Consider the following 16381-nt stretch of genomic DNA (forward strand, 5'->3'; position numbering starts at 1 on the left):
CTGTGGTTCTTGTTTCCATGTGAAGTTTAATATGATGATGGTTTCCATTTTTAGAGGGCAATTTTCTGAACTGATAGGCAGATCTGAATCATCTGTAAATAACAGTGTCTTCAGCTTGGCATCAGCTCTCTTCTCTGCAGCACTAACTTTGTTCTTGCCCTAATGACTTCTCAGCCATAGTTTTCCCCAGACTCTAATAATGCTAAATTTAGATCACAACAGATATTTTTTATTATATTCTCTGGCATCTTTGCACTACAACCATTGCCTTACATTAGCTGCACTTTTTTAGCTCCACTGCTTTTACTCCCATAGCTCTTTTTCCAAGAGTGCTCTAACAACTAATTATGTGAGCTAACAGATAAGAAAAAAGTACTTATTTTTTTCAGACCCTCATGTGAATATAATCATATTGTTAAGTAGATTTTACCTACTTTCATCCACATATTTATTTTGAAAAGTAACTGAAATGGGATAGTTTAGTCTTCATTATCATACAGGATCAAAAACTTAAATACAGCAGATTTTTATTTTAGACTGGAAAATAAAATTTAAAAAAAGGCAAAAAACCCAGCAACAACAACCCAACATGGGAATAAGAAAACACTGGAAATCAAAAATACTCCATAGGCAAATGTAGTGAACCTTAGGAGTTTTTGACACATATTAAATTGTTAAAAAAAATTAAAAAAAGCTTGACCAAAACATTGATTCCAATTTGTGGAATTAAGTCAGATGCAAAGAGCACTGAAGTCAAAGCTTCTTTTTGACATACTTCAAGGGGCTCTGAATTAGACTGTAAGTAATAACCTGCTTCAACTTTAGTTTCATGTTATTTTGTACATTTAAGCTATTCAACATCCACAATTCTTTGATAATGACAGTTACGCTTTCTTAGGAATGACTGATTTTTAGTCGACATCTGTGTTCCTTCCTAAACCTACCACAGTAAAAGAACTACTTTTCAGCTTGGTCTAACTGGACAATTTTTTTGAGAAAATTATGTAACACAGGCCCAGCATGGAATGCTTTTAACATGAGAGGCCTAAAAATAAGCAAAGTCTTCAGATTTTACAAGGTCCCCTGGGTGCTGTGGTGGGGGGAACAATCATCACTGATGACCTGTAGTAAGACCTGAGCCTACTCAAGCCCATAAACCTGTTGATGGACCTGTTCCCATTTCTCCTCTTCCCACCACAGCCATGCCTGACATGGACAAAGTCCCAGCCAGCACCCACAAGGACACCGTCCCCAAGTGAGGGGAGTGGGGCACGCAGAACTCACCGATTGTGAGGTCACGGGCACATCTCCAGGGAGGCCTGAGGTATAACCGTTGCTGTACATCAACATTGCACTCAGAGCTGAGGACAGGATCCCGAGAGGGAGCTTGCCCAAGGCTGCTGAGCGAGTTTTGGTGTCTCTGAGACATCTCTCTTCACTCAAGGAAGGATTGGAAGGCTTTGTCAGGAGGAGAAAGGCCGGCAGTGCTGTGGCACAGACCGTCCAGACATTCCTCCGTACCCACAATGGTGCAGCAGAACGCTGCTAAGAAGCGTCCCCCTGGCAAGGAGCGAGGTGAGAGCCAAGTCTCCCTCCCCACAGATGGCAGAGGGGGAGCGGCCAAGAGCAGCAGAAAGGGGAAACAGGAGATCCACAGAATCACCCCAGAGTAGAGGCCCTCCTCTCATGGGCCAGAGGAGCCAGGCTGGGCTGTGGGCACCAGCACTTCCCCTGCCCTTTAGCCAGCCAGCAGGGCCTTGGGGACAATGCTGCAGGGACATTTCCTGAGCTCTACAAGGTGCTCACTCCCCCTGCCCTCTCTCTCTCTCCCCAATGCACACCGTGTCACCGGGCAGAGGCAGACGCAGAGAGCGGCAGCTGCCTCTCCGGACATGCCAGGCCGGACCAGGCTCGTCGCCGTTCATGGAGACGGCGAGCACAAGACTCGGGCAGCCAGAAAGGAAAACGCATCCGGCTCAACCGCGTGCCACTGCTGCGTGCTGAGACCAGCAGCCCCAGCACCGCCCCTCAGGCGGTGTCAGGGCAGTCCCAGGCCGTGGGGCTGGTCACCAGCAGCAGCAGCAGCTTGCCCTGCCGAAAGCAGGGCCTGAAGCGAGGCCACCCACGGGGAGACACGGATCCTCAGGCACCCAAGAGCCCACTGGCAAAGCGCCGCAGGTTGGAGGATGGTCCAACCCCTCAGGAGGTGTCAGGGTGGTCCCAGGCCGTGGGGCTGGTCACCAGCAGCAGCTTGCCCTGCCGAAAGCAGGGCCTGAAGCGAGGCCACCCACGGGGAGACACGGATCCTCAGGCACCCAAGAGCCCACTGGCAAAGCGCTGCAGGTTGGAGGATGGTCCAGCCCAGAGTGCTGGTACCACCAGCCAGGTGGCATTGAGGCTGTCCCAGGAATCTCAGTCTTCCAGGAAACAAACAGCCCCATACATACCCCCCTGGATCTTGCCCCGCTCCCAATCCGGGCCAATTCGTGTGAGGCACGTCTTGCGGCGGCAGCTGCGAGATAAAAAGCCCTACAGTCGGCCTGAAAACCAGGGCAGGACCAGACGAGCACCCACCCCTGTTGTTTGGCCCCCTCATCCCTCAAAATAAAGTTTTCTGGTTTGTTTCTTTGAACTGGGAGATGCCACATTCTTGTTTCCAGTCGTCTGCAGCTGATCTCCAAATAGGGGCCCCAAGCTCAGTGGGACAAGTGTGTGCCTTCAAGGACTCACCTGTCCCACCACAACACCCAGCGTCACCACGTTCCATGGCAACACCCAGTGTCACCATGTCCCCTGGTCTGGAGATACCAGCCCTGCTTCTGCCAGGGAAAAAACAGAACTCTGCAAAAGGAGCACGGGGATTTTGCAAGCATTCCTGGCTGAGGCAGCCTCAGTGGGAGGGCACAGCTCTGCCTGCTGCAGGTGCCCAGGAGGGAAAATCATGGATGCAGTAGGATTATTCCCCTCCCAACCCAGCCCAGGCACAGTTCAATCTACCACTGCTGCCACTGGGGTTGCACGTACCAGCCTGGAGAGTAACTGGAATAAGAGAGAGTAACTTCCCAGCATCAGTGCAGCTGATGCTGGGAAGGTAAAACTAAAGCCAGTCCCGCCCCCAGTAAAAATACACTGCACCTGAAAAAAAATAGCCAGCACCCTCCTGTTCTCTGCAAATGGGACCAAAAATTTCAAAAGCATTAAAAAACTTAACCAGGCTTTGGAGCAGTTACAGGTCAGACTACATGAGGCTGGAAAAGATTGTACAGGTGACAGTTCTCAGAGGAAAATTAGCAGGAAATCCCTTCTTTCTGCTATTAAAATCTCAGGCTGTTGCCATGAGACACTCAAGCCACAAGAAAAGTACTTCAGCACCAGCATCCAACTGAGCACCTGTTTGATCCACTTCAGTGGAAAGCCATCACTTTGCCAGCAGAATTCCTCCTCTGGGTTACACACAACATATTTTTTTCTATCTGGGAGTGTCACTGGATTTTTTTACCTAGCATTTAATATTAAATTGTGGAAGTATTTTAAATTAAAAGGGAATGAAAAGATGGACCCACGAGATGGGACAGGAGGAAGCCGGGCAGCCCTTTAAAGAGGGAGATGCTAAGCTGTACATCCAGGAGAGCTCCTCTGAGCACAGAGCAGCCACAGAGCACACCTGACCACAACATTTCTAGTTCACCTGTGTTCTTATAAATGGGAAAAGAACAAAACAGTGGCAGGAAAGGAGGCAGAAGTCAACTGTGAGAGTTTCATTCTCCACGCATGATTCTATGCAAGAAGCACTGGAGAAGTGCATGGGGTAAGAGTTCTGCAAGTGCCAGGCTCTTCTGCAGCAGAAAAGGTCTAAAAAAATCAAAATTCTAGCAAGCAAAATAAATCCATCCTTTAGGGCTTGTAAATACTCCGATGAATCTCAGTTACTTTGGGACAAAAACAAACACAGGGCAAACTTTCCCAAGTATGGTTTCATGACAAAATTCCCATTTGTCTGCTCCTGTTTGTCGGAGAAGACAAGGTTACAAGCTGCCCAGCTCAAGAAGGAAAGGAGGATCTACACTTCCCTGTCATATTTTCCTACTGACAAAGGATTTAAGACAGAGAATTTGGGTAAATGGAAGGATAAGACTGGAGTACGGATGAAGTTTCACATCTAAGATACTTCATTTGCTAAAATAGAAGCACTTTTGTTGTACATGGATCTCCTTGCTAAACCTCTTTGTCTTCAAACTCCCTTCCTCCATGGCAGAACTGAGCAAGCTCCATGTGTCAGAGCTTCGAGTTAAAAGCTCTGTGATGAGTTAGTTTTAATGGATCCATTTCCAGTCCGTGGGGTTGCTGTCATGAGGAGCTCAGGTGGCTTTTTGTTGAGATCGAAATCAATGAGCCATTTGTCCCAGCTCCACCTGTCCTGAGGCAGCACTGGCTCCACTGTGCCATTTCTAATGAAAATTGAACCTCCTAAAGAAGCCAGGCCAAAATCACAAGAGAGTAGTCACAAAAATTAATTTCGGCAGTTTACTGGGTATTGATCTAACAGCTACCACCTTCCCAAAGTCCAGGCAACAGTTAACAAGGCTCTTTGCTCTGTAAACGGCCTTTCAATTGGTAGTGTTTCATACCCATGCAGAAAAACAAAAAGCCACTTCCACTGTAGAAACATGAGCTGCAGCTATGCAGTAAGTTGTGCTCAGTAGCTGACCTGCTGCTTTAGTTTTGGGGCAGGAGATACTGCCATAAAATTTCACAAGGAAACTATCAAGTATCTAAACTATGCAGCATTATGTTATTTTCTACCTCCAGTATTGCCAGCACATAGCTTAAGGAAGACAGGTATTTACCAGCCACCATAGATGAAAAAATTAGAATGAAAAATGGCTTTTAAGGAAATCAGAGTGATGGCCACCAGTCATTTTCCAGCTTTGCAGGATTTTGGTTCACAGTCAATCTAAACAAGCCTGCATATGTCTAGCAAGAAGGAAATCACAGAAACATTTCATAGATTGTAGCAGTTTGTTTGGGGGGGGGGGGGGGTTCCTCGGGGAGTCCCCGGAGGGCCCCCTGGGCTGTGAGTTCGCTGGCAGCAGCAGGCACGCAAGGAGACTCCACACGGCTTCTGAGGGTGCTGATTAGATGAGGGTTTATTGGGGGTCCCAGCCCCGGGAGTAACATGGTTTCAGAGGGAGAAGGGGGAAAGGCAAAAGGAAGGGGGAGAGAGGGCGAGCCTAGGGGAGAGATGGGCCATGAGAGAATCTGGTCTTCCTCGCACAGCTTAAGAGGGAAATTCAAAGTGGGCACGAAATAAGATTTGGGCCAATGGGATTGCAGATTCATGGGACTTCAGGGGAGGAACACAGCTTGGAATAAATCATACATTTTTGAGGGGTACGTTTTCAAGATAGAGCATACCATTTGAATGAAATGCAACACCACAATAGATTAATATGATAGATGATAGATAGATAGATAGATAGATAGATAGATAGATAGATAGATTGACAAGGAAAATAGAGATATATGAATGCACATGCCTGTATAACTATGTATAGAAAAGGATGGGGAAGTGAGAGGTTATTCTTTTCCACACATGGGAAACTGTCTTTTTCCCAGAAAAATCAGCTTCCTTCTTCAGTGACCACCAGGGTATCTGAAGACCCCACCAAGAAGGCCCTGTGATGCCATTGGCCTGTGCATCCAGCAAGTCAAGAAAGTAAGGCCTGCCTCTTAATACTACAGTGGTATTAAATAGGTTTATTCTTGGTTTTTGGTACAAAGAGGAACAAACTGAAGCCACTTGCCATAAAATGCCTGCACAAGCACCAGTGCAAATCACAGCCAAAGGAAGGATGAAGCCAAGGTGTCCCACAACCACAGCCCAAGCGGCCAGAGATCCTCCTTCAACCCTGGCTGCATTGAAGCCCCACTGACTGCCAAGAAGAAAAGCACCCTACTGAGAGCAAGCAAACTTAACCCTCTGGCAGGACACAAATTCAGAGGGAAAAAAATTTTAAAATCCCCACACCACCAGACACACTTCCCAGTGAGAAGGGTTGGAACACTCTGCCCCTCAGCACTTCCCCGGCAGGCAGGTTCCCAAAGGTGCTGGGAGCTAAGCTGTGCCCTGCGAGGGAACAGAGCCAGCCTCCCTTCAGTGGCAGAAGGCGCGGCCTCAGCTGTAGCCCCGGGTGCCTGCGGTGGCCCAGGGCACCGCCATGGCTGTCAATGTGTTGGGCTGCAGCACAGGGCAGGCCGGAGCTCAGCAGCCTCAGCAGAGCCCAGGGCCGCGGCCCTTCCCTGCCGGGGCCCGAGCCTGGCCCGGCCCGGCCCGGCCTGAGCAGCCCGGACTGGCCCAGGGAATGGGCTGCGCCCGCCCTCTCTGCCCACAGGCTGGGCCCAAGCCTTTGCAAGAGGCTTTCTCCCAGCTTGGCAAAACCTCGGCCAAGTGTCCCTGTGCCGTGCTGAGAAGAGTAAAAAACCACTTCAAATTTAACCCTGCTGCCCAACGCATGAGGGATCCCTGCACACCTCAGGAGAGGCCATCAATACTCCTTTGTGCCTCATGAGAGATCCCTGCACGCCTCTGCAGGGACCCCAAAATATCCCAGTGTGGCTCATGAGGTCCAGGCCCAGCTGATGCCAAAGAAGGAAACGTGTCCTCAGCGCAGGGACGCTCAGCATGGGCTCCCCCATCCCCTCGGGGCCCCGCCGCTGGGCACAGCAGCTCCTGCCTGGCTCCTGCCTGCCCACACCGTGGGCATCCACGGCTGCTCCTGGGCACGGAGCTCAGCCAGTGCTGATGCCGGGTGGGCTTTGCTGCTGCTACCACATGGACAAAACTGTGAAAACTCTAATTCTTTATTTAAACATAAAATGTGGGACAAGCCCTGCCCTGCCAGACAAGGGGTGCCCACCTTCAGTCCTGGCCGGGGAACAGGACCAGGGGGCTCAGTGGGAGAGGGTCTCGTTGAGGAGGGGTGGGTTTTGGGACGGCCGCATGCTGGGGATGCAGCCATGGCAAGGCAGATAGGGGCAGAAGTGAAGAGCTGGGGTAAACTATCAGGTTGTCATTGCCTCTGTTTGTAGGTTTGTCTTCTGAAGATACACACGATCACCTGTGAAGAGAGGAGGTGGCTGAGGCCCCAGCTGCCAGTGGCACACAGGGACCCTCGTGCACAGCAGGGCCCAGAGCTGGCAAGGCTCCCCAGCACGGCTGGAGCTGCTGGCACAGCTGGGCCCAGCTGGACAGCTGCCCCTCAAGGCCCCGGCCAGCAGGGCACGGCTCTGGGCAGGGTCCCTGGCCAGGAGCGGGCCCCACAGCGCCTCTGCCTTTCAAGGGCAATCTCAGCCCTGCTCTTTCTCCTCCCCACCTCCCTCTGCCTCTGCCCTGTGCCCCTGGGGCTGCTCTTGGCCAGGCAGCCTCAGTGGGAGCCAGCTCTGGCTGCAGCCCCAGCGGGGCCCCCAGGACAAGGCCCAGCAATTAAGAGGCCAATGGAAGCACTGGGCAGCAGCAGAACCCTCAGCAGAGTTATTTGGACAATCATGGACTGGCCACAACTCCACTGCAGCCTCAATGGGAATGTTCCCTGTCCACGTTAGACTTTGAAAAGAAGCTGTTGGAGGGGGAGAGCAACAAAACACTCACTGTTTTCTGTTCCAAGAATACCAGATTCCAATGCAGCACAATATGAAGACAAGCTCCAAAGAAAGTACGCCTGCCAGTAACCCTAGCCAACAGCCTGTTCCCTGACAGAAACCCCTTCTGAGGCCATCCTGGGCATTGGGAACAGGTCTTGTGGTGCCGGCTGCATCTGTGGGAGCAATGGGGAGCGTGAGCCCGTGCTGTGCTGCACTGCTGAGCTGGCAGCACGGTGGATACGGGCAGGACGTTCTCTGTTTCCCCCAGAGCTGGGGCCTGCAGGCACCTTGCCAGCTCTTGGCACAGGCTGTGCCAGCCAACAAAGCCCAGCAGGACGGGAGGAGAGCCCGGGGGCAGTGCAGCTGCTTGGGCAGTGGCTGCTGCCAGGGACACGGGCCAAAGCCATCCCTGAGCAGCCACTGCCAGCCCTGGCCCTCCCTGCCCCGTGACAGCTCCCCCAGGCCCAGGGGACAGGCTCAGGCCCTGTCAGGACCCAGCGCAGCCCCTACCCAGTTGGGAGCCAGGGCTGGCTCTGGCCCTGGGCTGGCGGCAGGGCTCCCGCTCGGGGCTGCTCCTGTGCCTTGGGCCTCTGGGCACTCAGGGCCAGCTCCGCAGCAGCTGCAGCGCCAGGGACGTTGCTGCACCAGTCCCGTTTCCCCGGGGCTCTGAACCAGCTCCAGAGGCCTGGAAGCCGAGGCGCCTCCAGCTTTGGCTGCTGCCGGGCCGGGCAAGGGCAGGCCCTGGGGGAAGAGCTGCTGCCACACAGCCCCGGCCAGGCCTGAGCCCGGCACAGCAATTACCTGCTGTGCCTGTGCCCGTGTCTGGCTTTGCCTTCCTTCCTGCAGCAGGGGCTGGCACCGAAGATAGAGTGCTTCCTTCAGGAAATGCCACCTTCCACTGAAGCACTATGTCCATCTCTTGACAAAGGAAGGGAGACAGCTGCATCAGATGGGGCTGTTCCCCACTTGGGTGGTGGCATCAGAGGTAATATTTGTGAAATTTATGGAGCAGGAAAATAGCCAGATTACAGTGGCATGATGAGAGCACTTCCACCTCCAAACAGACACCCTTTTCCTAAGCTGCAGGGCTGGATATAGTGGAGGATCTCAGGGTGTCTTACAGTTTGGGCTGCCTGTCAGTTACAGAATCACAGAATCATGAGGTTGGAAGAGACCTCTAAGATCATCAAGTCCAACCTATGCCCTAACATCTCAACTAGACTATAGCACCAAGTGCCATGTCCAGTCTTTTTTTAAACACATCCAGAGATGGTGATTCCACCACCTCCCTGGGAAGACAATTCCAGTGCTTTATTATTCTTTCAGTGAAAATTTTTTTCCTAATATCTAACCTATATTTTCCCTGACGTAGCTTGAGACTGTGTCCCCTTGTTCTGTCAGTTGCTGCCCGGTGGAAGAGACCGACCCCCACCTGTCTACAACCTCCCTTCAGGAAGTTGTAGAGAGCAATAAGGTCACATCTAAGCCTCCTCTTCTCCAGGCTAAACAACCCCAGCTCCCTCAAACGTTCCTCGTAGGGCTTGTTTTCCAAGCCCCTCACCAGCCTCGTTGCTCTCCTCTGGACACGCTCAAGTATCTCAATATCCTTCCTAAATTGAGGGGCCCAGAACTGGACACAGTACTCAAGGTGTGGCCTCACCAGTGCCGAGTACAGGGGAAGAATGACCTCCCTGCTCCTGCTGGTCACACAATGCCTAATGCAGGCCAGGATGCCGTTGGCCTTCTTGGCCACCAAGGCACATTGCTGGCTCATATCCAATCGGCTGTCAACCAGCACCCCCAGGTCCCTTTCTGCCTGAACACTATCCAGCCACACCGTCCCCAGCCTGTAACGCTGTAGGGGATTTTTGTGGCCAAAATGCAGAACTCGGCACTTAGACTTATTAAACTTCATACTGTTGGACTCTGCCCATCCATCCAACCGACTAAGTCTCTCTGCAGAGCCTTCCTTCCTTCCAATAGATCAACACAAGCTCCCAGCTTAGTGTCGTCTGCAAATTTACTAATGAAGGACTCGATGCCCTCATCCATGTCATCTATAAAAATATTAAATAGAACTGGTCCCAGTACAGACCCCTGAGGGACACCACTGGTGACTGGCCGCCAGCTGGATGCAGCACCGTTCACCATCACTCTCTGGGCCCAGCCATCCAGCCAGTTCCTAACCCAGCGAAGAGTGCTCCTATCCAAGCCACGGGCTGCCAGCTTTTCCAGGAGTGTGCTGTGGGAGACAGTATCAAAGGCCTTGCTGAAGTCTAAATAGACAACATCCACAGCCTTTACTGCATCCATCAGACGAGTTACCTGGTCATAGAAGGAGACCAGGTTGGTCAGACATGACCTACCCTTCATAAACCCATGCTGACTTGGTCTGATACCCTGGCCATCCTGTAAGTGCTGTGTGATAGCACTTAGTATGAACCGTTCCATTATCTTACCTGGTACTGAGGTCAGGATAACTGGCCTGTAATTACCAGGATCCTGCTTCCCACCTTTTTTGTAAACAGGTGTCACATTGGCCAGTTTCCAATCATCTGGAACCTCACCAGTGAGCCACGACTCCTGGTAAATGATGGAGAGCGGCTTGGCAACCTCATCTGCCAGCTCCCTCATCACCCTAGGGTGGATCCCATCTGGTCCCATTGATTTATAAATATCCAAGTGTCCCAGCAGTTCTCAGACTGCCTCCTCTTGGATAATAAGAGGACCATTCTGATCCCTGGCACCACCTACCAACCCTTGAGGACAGTTGTCATGAGGATAAGCTGTCTTACCACTAAAGACTGAGGTGAAGAAAACTTTAAGCACTTCCGCCTTTTCCGCATCTTTAGTAACTAGTTTGCCTGCTCCATCCAATAAGGAACCGAGGTTGGTTATACCCTTCTTTTTACCATTAATATATTTGTAAAAACTTTTTTTATTATTTTTAACAGAAGTTGCCAAGTTGAGTTCAAACTGAGCTTTGGCCTCCCTAATTTTTTTTCTACATGCCCTGGCAGCACCCTTAAATAATTCCTCAGAAATCACTCCCTCCTTAAAAAGATGATACATCTTTTTCTTATTTCTAAGTTCCTTCAAAACCTCATTACTCATCCAGACTGGACGTTTGTCTCGTCTACTCATCTTTCGGCACACAGGGACAGTCTGTTCTTGTGCCCTCAAGATCTCTGCTTTGAAGCACACCCATCTCTCCTGGACTCCTTTGTTTTTAAAGGCTCTTTCCCAAGGAATTCTCTGGATAAGTCTTTTAAATAGGCCAAAATCTGCCCTCCGGAAGTCCAATGTAGAGATCTTATTGATATTCCTCCTTATTTCACCAATTATTGAGAATTCTATAGTTTCATGATCACTATGCCCCAAGCGGCCTACAACCTCCACATCACCTACCAGTCCATCTCTATTTGTAAACAATAGGTCTAACATAGCCCCTCCCCTGGTGGGTTTGCCCACCAGTTATGACAAAAAGTTATCCTCCACACATTCTAAAAACCTTCTACATTGCTGGTTTTTTGCTGTATTGAGTTCCCAGCAGATGTCTGGTAGGTTGAAGTCACCCACAAGAACAAGGGCTGATGATCCTGAGACTTTGTTCAGTTGTTTATAGAATAAGTTGTCCACCTCTTCATCCTGGTTGGGTGGACGATAGCAGACTCCCAGTAGGATGTCAGACTTGTTGGCCTTCCCCTTAATTTTTACCCATAGGGACTCAACTTCATCATCATTAGTCTCAATACCTGTGACATCCAAAACCTCCCTAATATAAAGGGCCACCCCTCCACCTCTTCTCCCTTTTCTGTCTTTTCTGAAGAGCTTGTAGCCATCCAGTGCAGTGCTCCAACTATGTGAGTCATCCCACCACGTTTCTGTGATGGCAACTACATCATAGTCCTGCTGATGCACCATGGCCTCCAGCTCTTCTTGTTTGTTACCCATGCTGCGTGCATTGGTATGCATGCATCTCAGCTGGGCTGCTTTCTCCCCTAACACAGTCTTACCACCCTTGGGCCTGCTTCCAAACAGCCCAGTTGCATCCCCTTCCCCCTTCAAACCTAGTTTAAAGCCCTCTCAATAAAGTCTGCCAGTTCATGAGCTAAAAACCTCCTACCCTTAACAGAGAGATGTACCCCATCTGATTCCAGTAGAGCAGGTGCCATAAAGGTTGCTCCATGATCAAAGAATCCAAAATTTTGCCAATAACACCAACCCTTGAGCCATTTCTTACTGATATACGTTTTCCTATTCCTTTCATTATTTTTCTCTGCCACCAAAGGGACTGAGCAGAACACTACCTGTGCACCTGTCCTATCAACCACTTGACCCAGTGCCCTAAACTCCCTTTTAATCACCTTGACACTCCTCTTTTCAATCTCATCACTGCCAGCTTGGAGTATCAGCAGTGGGTAATAATCAAAGGACTGAATCAGCCTAGGAAGTTTCTAAGTGATGTTTTGTACCTGGGCCCCAGGGAGGCAGCAGACCTCCCTGTGGGATGGGTCAGGTCGACATACGGGGCCCTCCGTCCCCCTCAGAAGGGGATCACCCACCACGATTACCCTTCTTTTTTTCTTGACATTAGAGGTGGTAATCCTTTTTTTAGGCAAGTCATAATTGGGAGGCTCACTGGGTAGGTGATTTTCCTCTAAATCATCTCTCTGGCTGTCTAGATCCAGTGCCTCATACCTATTCTGAAGTGGCACCTGGCTAGCGGATGGGGGGCAGGAGGGACTTTTGTTATTACCACCCCGAGCAGGGACCCATTTCCACTCCCCTTCATCTACCAGCTACCCCTCTATTGCCTGAGAGTGAAAGACATATGAGCCCTCTGACTCCTGGTGGACCTCCCTTAAAGATGTAAGGGCTGAACTCCACCAGTCTATTTCCTTTTCACTATCCCTGATACTCCTTAACCTTTCGACTTCTTCCCTAAGCTCAGCCACTAGCGAAAGGAGGTCATTCACTTCTTCACACCTCAGGCAGGCCTTCTCCATAACATCCCCTGAAGCCACTGATAAGCTCAAACACTCCGGGCAGGAATGGGTCTGTACGGACGCATCCTTTTTGGAGGGCTCTACTTGGTCATGTACACTTGTACCAACCACAGATTTTGACTGGGTTAAAACCATTGCCTAGGAGAAAGCCCAAAATCAATCAACCAGTAAAACAATACTTCACCAAGCTAGCTGGAACCTGCAGCCCCACCTGCTTGCCCTGCCTGCGCGAACTGCTGCGCAAACTGCTGTGACCCTGTTTACCTGCTCCTGTTCGCCGCACTCTGGGTCGCCGCGCTCCCCAGAGGTCTCCTATAATGGGTAACTCAGGAACAAGGAAGCTCCACCTCCTGCTCCTGAGTGGCTCACAAAGCAAAGCCCCACACCTGTTCAGTATTACCTATAATGGGTCACTCCGGAACAAGGAAGCTCCACCTCCTGCTCCTGAGTGGCTCACAAGCAAAGCCCCACGCCTGACGCCAAATGCCTTCCTACAGAGGCTGGGCAGAAGCTGCAGCCAGGCCAGGCTGGGAAACAGCCCTGCAGGGCGTGAAAGCAGCAGCGGGGCAGTGAGGCTTCCATGGATTCCTTCCCGCTGTGCTGGGCACGGCGTGTCCAGATGTGCAGCCATAGCCCCTGTGTGCTGAGTCCCAGGGGAAGCATGAGGGAAATGCACCCACCTTCTCTTGTCTGCAGGGGTTCCTTCAGCTCTTGCCTCATCTGTTTGGATGGTTCCAGGGATATCTTATCTATTGTATCTTGGATTTTCCCTGTTGGAGTACCTTAGAGAAAAATATTTCCATTTCCCAGGAATGGATCCCACAAAAGCAAGGCTCGGCCTGTGGGGCCAGCAGGGACACACTACTCACCACTGTGATGGGAGCTGGGCTTGAGTGCAACATCCAAGGTAGGAGCTGGAGAAGTCCTCCCTGTAGACACATCTGTAACACAACAGCCACAGAAGCTTCTGTCACCTGGTTCCTGCCCGCTTGTCTACAATTCTTCCTTGGTGGCACACTGACAACATACCTGCAGGAGGCTCCAAGGGCTTCAAAACTTTATTCATCCAAGCTGATGGAGAAGCCTTCCCAGCAACCTCATCTGGAACGGAGCACAGACAAGAACACTTTCCAGGGTGTGCTGGGATCCCCTTCTGCCACAGGGAACTGGGCACTGCACGGCGGTCAGCTAAGGCTGTGGGAGCCAGATGTGAATAGATATGGCCAAAGGTGCACAGGGGCCTGGGGAGCTCTGGGCTGGCTCCTCATCACTCTCCACACTCTTTCCCTGCCCTCAGCAACATCCCTGGGAGGGGTGGCTGGAGCAGCGCAGGGCCCCCGGGTTCACTCCCTCAGACACAGAGGAAATCCTCTCTAAAACCCCGGGGAAAACTGCAGCAGGCAGTGACACAGCTATCCATCCCGCCCTCTGTCCCTCTGTCCTCCTTCTGCTGGGAAAGCTCCTAGATCCCAAGGGCAAACAGCCAGGCCCTCTCAGGACACACTGCAGCCTTGCTCTCCCCCTCTGTCCTTTCCCCACCGTGGGCACCCCGTGCAGTCACTGCCAGGTTTCAGGACATGTCTCCCATGGAGGGACCCCAGCAGGACTGCTCAGGACCCGAGTGCCCTGAGCCTGCTCGGGATAATTCCCCTGGGCTGTGCCGCTCTAGTCCAGGCTGTGCCCGCACTGCCAAGCAGCAGAGAGGGCAGCTCAAGCCTCAGCAGGGCTCAGGCCCAGAGGCACAGCAATTACCTCCTGGGCCTGTGCCTGGCATTGCCTCTCTTCCTGCAGCAGAGGCTGGCACGGAACCACTGCTTCCTCTGGGAAATGCCGCCTCATGCCCAGCCTCTGCATCCACTTCTGGAGAAAGGAAGAGGGACAGCTGGATCAGGTGGGGCTGTTCCCCACTGGGGAGGTGGCGCCTTCAGGAGGGAATGCTTGTCAAAGACATGGCTAAGAATCAGGAAATCCCTATAAACTTTTTGGGAAGGCCAGGGCCCTCCCTTCTCCAAACTGCTGCCCTTTCTGTTCTACCCGGTGACTGGAAAATTGCAGGGGATCTCAGTCCTGTGCTGCAATTAGGTGGCCTGTCAGCTGATGCCAAATGCCTTCCTGCAGAGGCTGGGCAGAAGCTGCAGCCAGGCCAGGCTGGGAAACAGCCCTGCAGGGCGTGAAAGCAGCAGCAGGGCAGCGAGGCTGCCATGGATACCTTCCCACTGTGCCAGGCACGGCGTGTCCAGATGTGCAGCCAAAGCCCACAGATGCTGAGTCCCAGGGGAAGCATGAGGGAAATGCACCCACCTTCTCCTGCCTGCTGCATTTCCTTCAGCATTTGCCTCATGTTTTCACATGGATCATGGAGTTTCTGGTGTCCTGTAGCTTGGTCCTTCCCCCTCAGAGGACCTTAGAGCAACAGAATTCCATTTCCCAGGAACAGATCCCTCAAAAGCAGGGCTCAGCCTGTGGGGTCAGCAGGGACACACTACTCACCCCTGCCATGGGAGCCAGGCTTCTGTGTAGGAATCAGCAAAGGAGCTGGACAAGTCCTCCCTGCAGACACACCTGTAACTCAACAGCCACAGAAGCTTCTGCCATCTCTGCTGATCTGCACGGGCACCACTGAGCCGCAGGAGCGGTGAGGGGATCGTTCAGGGCGAGGGCACACACGTGCATGGTTCTGTGCTGGCACCTGCAGCGATGCCCCCCTGGCCCAGATTTGGGCTCTGAGCTGGCAGCTCTCCCAGGGGAAAGGCCTTGACCTACCCTCGGCATCTCCCAGTGCCTCAGTCCTGGACGTGGTTTGGGAAGCTGCACCACCTTCACCAGCAGGTTCAGCTGCAAAGAAAGGCAGGACAGAAGACCTGTAAATCCACCAACAGAAACACCAGCCAAACCTCACTAAAAAGTCACCACTACTCCTTGAAGTAAAATAGACTGATGCATGTTAATACCTAAGCTTGTAAGCTGTAAAACCCATTGTTATGAGAAGTAAAATATTTTATTTTAAACTGTATTATTCATGAGGTTGTTTTAAGTGAACTGAATATTTAAGGTGTGATATGCAAATTTATTTCAAAAAATAAAATATTTTAGTGCTTTTGTTATAACAGACAAAAGAAAAAGTAAAGAAGTAAAAGCTAATGAAACACTGTAAAGAATATATTAGAACAATAATATGATTCGTGAAAAATCGGAAAAAAAGTAAGTATATAAGATACAAACCAGATTTAAGTTCCAAGAAACACTAAAAGTAACATTACATCAGATAGGATATAAGAAAAGCCGTTAGATATTTAATAAGGATCAAATTAAAATAAAGGAAAAAAGCCAAGTATAGCTGAAAGAAAGAGAAGTGTACAGAATAATTACAACTTTAGAGCTAAAATGTCAAAGAAATAAAACTATAACAATTAGAAATAAGCAGATGCTATCCTAAATCCTGAAAAACAATTTAAAAGGCTCTTATAAATCTTATGAAGTAAATACTGAGAATGAGACGAATGACATCAGTGACTAGATCCCAAGGTGTAAGCTCTGCTACCACGAAGATACACATCTTGGCCCTTTGGCTGCAACCCAAAGGGTCTTTGAGAGAGGTAGAGTGTTAAAACTGCAGAGGATTATTGTCACTGTATCAGTCATCCAAGCCCAAAAAGAATGAGCCATATGCACACTCCCAAGTTAGTGCAGTACGCTATAAGTTTAACAAAATCAGAATGTGCACTATGAGT

General features: G+C 50.7%; 1 long non-coding RNA gene across 1 annotated transcript in view; it reads right to left on the minus strand.

Moving 5' to 3' along the window:
* Window positions 1-8473: 8473 nt before the first annotated feature.
* The window catches only part of LOC135307622 (uncharacterized), a 233518-nt gene continuing 225610 nt past the window's right edge, over window positions 8474-16381 (minus strand). Inside the window, exon 4 of the long non-coding RNA XR_010368327.1 lies at window positions 8474-8559. This is a non-coding gene — a long non-coding RNA (uncharacterized LOC135307622). The remainder of the gene's footprint in view (window positions 8560-16381) is intronic.

Source organism: Passer domesticus, chromosome 9 (genome assembly GCF_036417665.1).
Source record: "Passer domesticus isolate bPasDom1 chromosome 9, bPasDom1.hap1, whole genome shotgun sequence".
Lineage (NCBI taxonomy): Eukaryota > Metazoa > Chordata > Aves > Passeriformes > Passeridae > Passer > Passer domesticus.